Source organism: Panthera pardus, unplaced genomic scaffold (genome assembly GCF_024362965.1).
Source record: "Panthera pardus isolate Hobbes unplaced genomic scaffold, ASM2436296v1 HiC_scaffold_25, whole genome shotgun sequence".
Taxonomy (NCBI): Eukaryota; Metazoa; Chordata; class Mammalia; order Carnivora; family Felidae; genus Panthera; species Panthera pardus.
In genome coordinates, this window is record NW_026526821.1 from 14,604,456 (window position 1) to 14,613,758 (window position 9,303).

Consider the following 9,303-nt stretch of genomic DNA (forward strand, 5'->3'; position numbering starts at 1 on the left):
AAAAAATCCCAGCAGATTTTACTGTTGAACACCTCAAGTTGACTCTTAATATGTCAAGTTGACTGTAATATGTACACACAAATTTGAAGGTCCAGTAACAGCCATGGTCAAATCCAAGAAAAATGACAAAGCCGCAGGATTTCCTAACAACGAGTGACCCTTCCCGTTTTTCTATAAGAAGCCCCCTTCAAGGAGATCTCTCTGATTTGGCTTGCTCATCTCCTTCACTTTTTCCTTGGTGACTGGTCTAGGAGTAAACTTTTCTGAGACGTTGTTATAATAGCACTAAGAAAACGAAACAAGGGGCCCTTGGCTGGCTCAGTCAGTAGAGCAAATGACTCTTGATCTCAGGGTTGTGAATTTGAGCCCCACACTGGGTGTAGAGATTACTTTAAAAAAGAGAGAGAAATAAGTGTCACCAATCCTGCTACTTCAGGCTGGGTTAGATAAGAAAAAATATGCCTCTCTCTGCACATTGTAATTATATAGACAGCTATGGATGGAATTTTGGGGATATGATTGGATCATGTACTTGATCTTTGTGCAACAGCATTCTACTGCACCGAGAGTTACTACTGCATTCATAGCACAGAATCGGTATTTTGGAATGAGTGGAGTATGTTTGCATACTGGGTAGGGAAGTGCTGGGTATTTTGTGACTGATTTGCATAATCTGTCGAGTGGGGATCTCAGTCTTTCTTTAAAGATACAGATTATGCAGAAGAATATTGCTATGTAAGAATATGTATGTAGATTATATGGCTTTCACAAGCTCAATAATGGTAAATAAGGCCCCAGAAATATCTTCTACTTAATACTTCACACCCATCAATTACCAATTAGTTTGCATCTGATTGCCAAAATATTTCTCAAATCCATTCCCTTCTATCTGTTTCCAGATGCATTCCTAGACCAGGTGCCTATTACAGTCCCTGGGGAGCTGAGTGCCCTCAGTCCCTCAAGCTGCCCCTTCTCCACCCTTTCCTGCTCTGGGAGGTCGGTGGGGGATCCCCAGTACCAACGCTCCCCTCTGCCTGTCTTTCAACAGGAAAACTATATGGAGCCAGTCCTAAGCCATTCTGATTATTAAAAGTATTACTCTGCTGTTCTTAAAAAAAAAAAAAAAAAAAAAAGTCCTGCTGGTTTCCTAATTAATTTCCTTTCAGATGAACTTTTAGAACCATCTCTCAGGGCACCTGGGTGGCTCAATCAGTTAAGCATCTGATTGCAGCTCAGATCATGATCACAGTTCTTAAGTTCGAGCCCCGTGTCAGGCTCTGTGCTGACAGCTCAGAGCCTGGAGCCTGCTTTGGATTCTGTGTCTCCCTCTCTCTCTCCGCCCCTCCCCGGCTCACGTTCTGTCTCTCACTTTCTAAAATAAACACTAAAAAATTTAAAAAAGACTGTCAAATAAAACAGCAAAAATAAATCCGATTTTGGTTGGGTTTGTTAAACCATGACAAGCTTTCTTGTGTGCAGTTTTCTTCATGTGGCTTCTTCACATTTGTTTTTTTCTTTCTCTTTTTACTTTTTTTCTTCTTTCCAAGGCAGTTTGTGGGAAAAAGTGGTAGCAGGATTGGCCCCGGTGGGCTGGAGGCAAAGCTTTGAGATCACCCCATCCATGCCAGCAAGGACCCCCTAAATTCTTTGTTTCTCAGCTTACTCTAAAGTCACCCCAGAGACAAGGAGACCAAGGTGGACCCCAGCCGGAGAGCTCCTTTCCAGGGCTGGAGAAAGCTGATTTCTTTCTCAGTAAGTGCACTCTGTGTGTTAGTTATGACCATGGAAATGTACAAGAATTCTCTTCCTTGACGTGGGTGTGGTTACACTGGTTTCCCATTACAGTAATTTGGTAAGCTGTACATTTGTTTTGCATACTTCTCCATAAGTGTTTTATATTTCACAAATTTAAAAAGTAAAGAAAAAAAACAGGTTACCAGAATTGATTCCATAAATGCAAGGTGCTTGATAATGAAGTACTTGAGGGCAGCTGGTAAGATCACTGACGTTGTTGTTGTTGTTGTTGTTGTTGTTGCTGCTGTTGTTGTTTAGTTTCCCTGATAAGGGATCATCCGCAGTGCTTGTGTGCTTTGTAGAACCAAACATGCCTGGCTTCAAATCCCAGATCTGCCCCTGAGAGGCTCTCTGACCTTGAGCAAGCTATTTAATCTGTGTTATTCCGTTTCCTCTTTTGAAAAATGAAGGGGCTGTTATGAGGATTGAATGAGATTAGAAAGGAAAAGTTTTAGCACCTTGCTACTCAAAATGTGATGGGGATGGGGGCACCTGGGTAGCACAGTCGATTGAGTGTCTGACTCTTGGTTTCAGCTCAGGTCATGATCTGTCATGAGACTGAGCCCTGCGCTGGACTCCATGCTCACAGTGCATGAGCTTGGTTGGGATTCTCTCTCTCTCTTTCTCTCTCTCTCTCTCTCTCTCTCTCTCTCTGCCCCTCCCTGCCTCAAATAAGTACTCTTAAAAAAAAATGGGATAGGGGGCCAGCAGCATGGGCATCACTGGGGACTGTCAGGAATGCAGGATCTTGTGCCCTACCCCACACTGGCTGAATAAGACATCTGCATTTTAACAAGGTTCCGAAGTGATTCTATGCACATCACCTAGTACCTAATAGGCGCATAGGCATCCGATCAGTGTTGTTATTACAAGCCTCTTTATTTAGGTTCTTAACTATCTCCACCTTCACAGTCATGAGGTTAGGATTTTTTTTTAATTTTTTAAAATATTTATTGATTTTGGAGAGAGAGAGAGAGAGCGAGAGAGAGAGAGAGCAAGTGGGGGTGGGGCAGAGAGAGAAGGAGACACAGAATCCAAAACAGACTCCAGGCTCTGAGCTGTCAGCACAGAGCCTGACGCGGGGTTTGAACCCACGAACCATGAGATCATGACCTGAGCCAAAGTTGGACACTTAATGGGATGAGCCACCCAGGCTCCCCGAGGTTAGGGTTTAAATCCTCATTTCGATAAATAAGTAAAGTAAGGCTCAGAGGTCATATAGCTAGTGGATGGAGTTGCTGGGATTCAAACAGATACTTAACTCTAAACTTGATTATCTTTTCAATACATGTTTATGCCTAAAATTAAAAATGTACGCACCATTTTATCCTTAATATTAAAAGGATATAAAGTATCTGTAATATCCTGTGTCCCACATGCCAAATAATTGTGGAGAAAATATTGAATTAATCTTACTATTCTGGTGATTGCATTTCAAAGGGTCAGACAGTGAGAAAGCCTCTCTAGTCTGCCTCTGTCCTCAGTCACCCAGTATAGAGTTTACAGCCCAGTCTGAGGTTCTAGATCGAGTTCATTTGACACCCAGGCACACGTCCAAGCTCCAGAGGAACACTAATGAGCTCAAAAGAAGGAAGAAAGGGATGGTTCTAGGAGTACCTTGGAGAGTACCCTTCCTAACCTGAGACCTCTTAAGGCAGAGTAAAAGAATCCCTGAAGGAGTGGGTTCTAGATTGCTGGGTTTGAAACAATTTCTGATTCTCCTACTTCTAGTGAGCAAAATGGGGATAACAGCACCACATCCATGGCCATCCATGACAGTGTGACGGCGGAAGCTATGAGCAAACTTGGAGAGAGGAGCAGTAAGCCAGGGCAAAAGGGACTGGTAAGGGACAGGGTCTGAGGGGGGAAATAAACATTACTGTAGGGTGTTTGAGGGGTTGGCATTGGAATAAGAGCTCACCATCCCCAGCAGATGAAGTGTTCTCCACTCTCCCCTAAACTACACACCAATTTTATTTTCTGCTTCCTCTTTCCAGATTCTGGGCTGGTTTTATACCATATGCGTTACCATACTTATGGTAACTGATTGATTTTTTTTTTCCCCTCGATCCTGGCCAAGGTGAAGAAAAGCTTTTCCTCTTAGCTAGAAAAGCACTGAAAGGTAGTACGGGAGTGAACTTCGCAAGTTATCTAAATCTTGCTCCTTGTTTAAAATAGCAATAACATTAGGGTAGAATGAGTAACTTGCCTGGGATCACATATATCGTTAGCAACAGAATTAAGACTAGAAATTGAGAGAAGCCTCCTGCTTATTGTTTTTAGATGAAATGGATGAATGTCTAGGAAAACATCAATTACTAAAACTGACAACAGAAGAAATAGAAAATCTACATAATTCTTTCACTATTTAAAATTCTTTTAAAAATTCATTCCATAACTTAAAATTTGAGGACCCAGGTATTATCACCAATTAATTGTACCAAATATATAATGAGGAAGTAACACAATCCTGTAGGAATTGTTCTAGAGAATAGAGCAAGAGGAAGTATTCCTCAACTTATTTTTTTTTTTAACGTTTACTTATTTTTGAGACAGAGAGAGAGCATGGACGGGGGAGGGGCAGAGAGAGAGGGAGACACACAGAATCGGAAGCAGGCTCCAGGCTCTGAGCCATCAGCCCAGAGCCCGACGTGGGTCTCGAACTCACGGACCGCGAGATTGTGACCTGAGCTTAAGTTGGACGCTTAACCGACTGAGCCACCCAGGCGCCCCATCCTCAACTTATTTTATTGGCCAACATAATCTTGATATCAAAACCAAATTAAGGATGTTATAAGAATGAAACATTAAAAGTCAATCTCATTCATGAAGTAGAAGAATTCTAAACAAAATATTAGCAAATTGGGCAATATTTCTTCCAGTTCTATTGAGATATAATTTCCAGTTCTATTGAGATACTGTACTGACATATGGTACTGTGTAAGTTTAAGATGTACAGCATAGCTTGGTGGCTCACTCAGTTAAGCATCCGACTTCGGCTCAGGTCATGATCTCACGGTTCATGGGTTCGAGCCCCGTGTCGGGCTCTGTGCTGACAGCTCAGAGCCTGAAGCCTGCTATGGATTCTGTGTCTCCCCCTCTCTCTGCCCCTCCCCTGCTTGTGCTCTCTGTCTCTCAAAAAATGAATAAATGTTAAAAAAAATTTTTTTTAAGATGTAAAGCATGACTTGACTTTTTTTTTTAAGATTTTATTTTTTTTAAGTAATCTTTACACCCAATATAGGGCTCAAATTCACAACCCTGAGATCAAGAGTCATACATTCCACTGACTGAGCCAGTGAGGCACCCTGACTTGACTCTTACATTTTATGAAATGGTTACCACAGTGAATTTAGTTAATATCCATTACCTCACTTAGATACAAAAAAAGCAATATTTTTAAAAGGTGAGATTTCATGATCAAGCTGAATTTAGTCCAGGAATACAGTATTTGTTCAACTCTAAAAATTAAGCAGTGAAAGAAAAATATATTAGCAACATACAGGTCATAGCAATAATATGGAAAGTGCATTTGTTAAAATTCAGTCTAGTCATAATTTTTTAAATTCATAATTTCAAAGATCCTTAGCAAACTAGGAAGGAAGGCAGTTTCCTAAATATGATTGATAATGGACATTTATAAGAAACCAACAGCAAGTATACTAATGCTTCATATTAGGGACAAATTTCAATATAATACAAGCCTTTTGGAGTTTCCAAAATTGTAAGGAACCACATAAATTATAAGCAGTAAAGAGCGCTAATTGTGAGTTTTGTTTATGTTACTGAGATTTGGCTATGTCATTTTAGCAAATAAACTAAAATTCACCCATTTAACAATCAAGCTCGGGATTGTTAATGTCCTTGAATAAGTACACTGTTACTAATGCTTTAGGATATTTTGAGTGATTTTGTTACTTTGGCCGTTATTTTAACATTCACCGTTATTAAAATTTTAAATATTTTAATTACTACACCAGTCTCATCCAAATATTCATTAAATAGTAGTGCTCTTGGGGGCTTAAAAATTCATGAAGACCAATTACTTTGAAGTGAAAATTAGATGTTACAATATACTACAAAGACACTTAAACAAACACCATAATGCACTGTGCAGTTAATTTAGCGGAGAACGCTCAATACAACATCAGAGCTAATGCCGAGAAAATAAAACGAGGCAGTATTAAAGCAGATACGTTCCACGGTGGGTGCGAATTTATGCTCCCTGAGAATGTTTTCTTCCTATTCTACATCTCTTCCTACGGGGATATGAGAATTGAATAATGCAGGCTTTGAATTTTTCCAGGTCTTATGAACAAAATCCTTGCATAGACTGCTCCATTGTTACGTATGAAATAAAGTAATTTTAAATTTTTTTGGTTCAATTTTGTTCCTGTATTCGGTTTTTACATTTGCTTTCATATGCTTACACCATTTATGATTTTCATACAAAAAAAGATCAATACCTTATATTTTTGTGTAAAATGCATATTATTTTTAAAAAATTTTTAGCATCTATCTATTTTTTGAGAGACAGAAAGGGTGTGAGCAGGGGAGGGGCAGAGAGAGAGGGAGACACAGAATCCGAAGCAGGCTCCAGGCTCTGAGCTGTCAGCACAGAGCCTGATGCAGGCCTTGAACTCACAAACTGCGAGATCATGACCTGAGCCAAAGTCAGATGCTTAACCGACTGAGCCACCCAGGTGTTCTGAAAAGTATGTTATTTTTTAAATATTGTAAATTCTCCCCATGTCAGTTTATATATCTCGACCTTATGAACTTTCATGGTTACCTGATATATTTCCCACCTTATGGATTCCTACAACCTGTTTTCTTTTTTTTCCCCGTTTTTCTGTTTTGTTTTGTTTTTAGATTTAGATTCTCTTTTAATGTTTATTTTTGAGAGAGAGAGAGAGGGAAACAGAGGATCCGAAAAGGGCTCTCTGCTGTCAGCACAGATGCAGGGCTCAAACTCACAAACCGTGAGATCATGACCTGAGCCAAAGTCAGATGCTTAACTGACTAAGCCACCCAAACGCCCCTAGATTTAGATTTTTGACAATGTGGTGCTGTTAACATAAATCGTAAGAAATGTACTTATATGTGTATCTTTAGACAATTATTTCCTTAGGTTGTATCTCTAATAATAGAATTGCTACATTAAAGTACATGCTTCTTTAAATCTTGGTACAGAGTAGCTTCCAAATTGTTCTATAAATTATATTCCAAATAGAAATTTATGAGAATGAACATTTCCCCAAACTTATGCCCACCGTGGATATCATTTTATCTTTATAATCTTTGCGAACTGTAAAGGCCAAAAAATGTATTTAAACATTTGCATTTTTTATTTGTAGTTTATCGGCTGCTTTCACATATTTATTCCTCATTTGCATTTTCCCTTTTATTACTTTCCCCTTCATATCCATATATCACTTTTATGGTAGTGCGATCTTCTTATAAATGTGTAAGAGATAATTAAATGAAGTCCATAAACCATTTCTTTCATATATTTAACAAATGTGTTGTCCAAGTGTGTTTTTACTTGATTTTTTTTTCCTGAAAGTAAGGTTTCAAATTTTTCTAGAGTAAAATTCAGCACTCATTTCAAGTCTGACAGCTGGCCATCCCTGCCCAGAAATTAGTGAGAAAGTTCTTTTATATTTTCTCAAGGTACTGGGTGGCTTCCTGTTAAAATGTCAAATTAAGAGTCGATACAAAATGTATGTCTTATAATGTGCCTGTACTAGAGACATAAGCTTGTCTTCTCCTCCCACTGCCCCTAGTTTCCTAACATGATTTCTTGACTGTCTCATTTGTCCCCTCCTCCCACAGTGCCCAACTTGGAAATTCTACCTGCTCTCAATTCTTATGAGCTCTTGGGTACCTGCTCTTCTAAGAAGCCAGAGGCAACCGTTTGACTATCACATTTATATCATACATATACATGTCTGATAGGAAATACTACAATTTTTCTCAAGTCTTGGCTTTTTTCCCAGGGTTTTTTTGTTTGTTTGTTCCAGATGAAATTTAGATGTGTTCTGTTAAGTAAAATAACAAAGAAAGAACAAAAGAATGAAAGGAAGGAAGGAAGGAAAGAAAGGGAAAGAAAGAAAGAAAGAAAGAAAGAAAGAAAGAAAGAAAGAAAGAAGAAAGAAAGGAGAAAGAAAGAAAGAAAGAAAGAAAGAAAGAAAGAAAGAAAGAAAGAAAGAAAAGGAAAGAAAAACTGCATCACTCAAGTTATTGAGATTTTGACTGGACTTTATCAAAGAATGTTGAGCTTTCCCATCTAGGAAAACAATATGTGTCTTTACAATACAATATGTGTCACATCATTAATGTCACATGGTAGAAGGTAATAGTTTCTTTTGTGTAATTCTGCCAAATTCTTGGGGGTTTTTTATCTGAGTATAGTTGACACACAATGCTATATTACTTTGAAGGGTACAACATAGTGATTCCACAGGTTAACACATTATGCTATGCTAACCACAAGTGTAGCTAAATTCTTATTAACCTAGTGCTAGATACTGAATGCCTCTGTCAATGGATCTCACTTCCTATTACCATCATTGGCATAAGAGATACAATTGATACAAGAGTATATGGACCTTCACACCATCTTAATCATGGGATCAAAGGTAATATGACCAAAACTGGAACAAACTAACATCATGTACGTGAAACTGATCTGATGTGATTTACTAAGAACATAACGTCCCTTATGTAGAATTTCTGCCAAGAAATGTATAACCTGAATCTAATTGTGAGGAAACAAACCCAAATGAAGGAATATTCTTCAAAACAACTGGTCTGTCTGCTTGAAAACTGACAGTGCCATGAAAGACCGAGGAAGACTGAGGAACTAGATTAAAGGAGTCTGGGCGGTGCGACAAATGGATCTAATGAATGATTCTGAATTGGATCCTGGATCAGGAAAAAAAAATGTTAGGCGGTTATTGAGACAGTGGGTAACATGTGAATATGGTCTACATATTAGGTAACTCTTCAGTGTTCAATTCCTTGGATTTGATCTTTGTGTGGTATTACATAAACGAATGCCCTTGTTCTTAGGAAATATAGGCTAAAGTTTTAGGGGTGACAGTTTGTGTTTGCAACTTACTCTCAAATAGTGAGGAGGATGAGAAGAGAGAAATTGAAAGTGCAAATGTTAACAATTGGTGAATCTAAGTAAGTGGTTTCCAGGTGTTCATGCAGAATGAATCACTCCTGCAATCCTCCTGTAAGTTTGAAATTTTTCAAAATAAAAAGGTTAAAAGGGCCAGAAAATTATTAACCACACGTTTAACGAAAAGATCAAACTACCACATTGAACTCTTAGGGTCCTGTTTTAGCAAAGGTATCGCCTAACATGGTCATCCCTGGGAGGGGAGATTATGAGGGCTGTCCTTGATCAAATCTTCCTTTGACTTTTAGTGTATCTGCCGTTTTATCTACAATTTTAGTGCATTTTGAAATCTCCTTTTTAATTTTCTTAATGTTTATTTA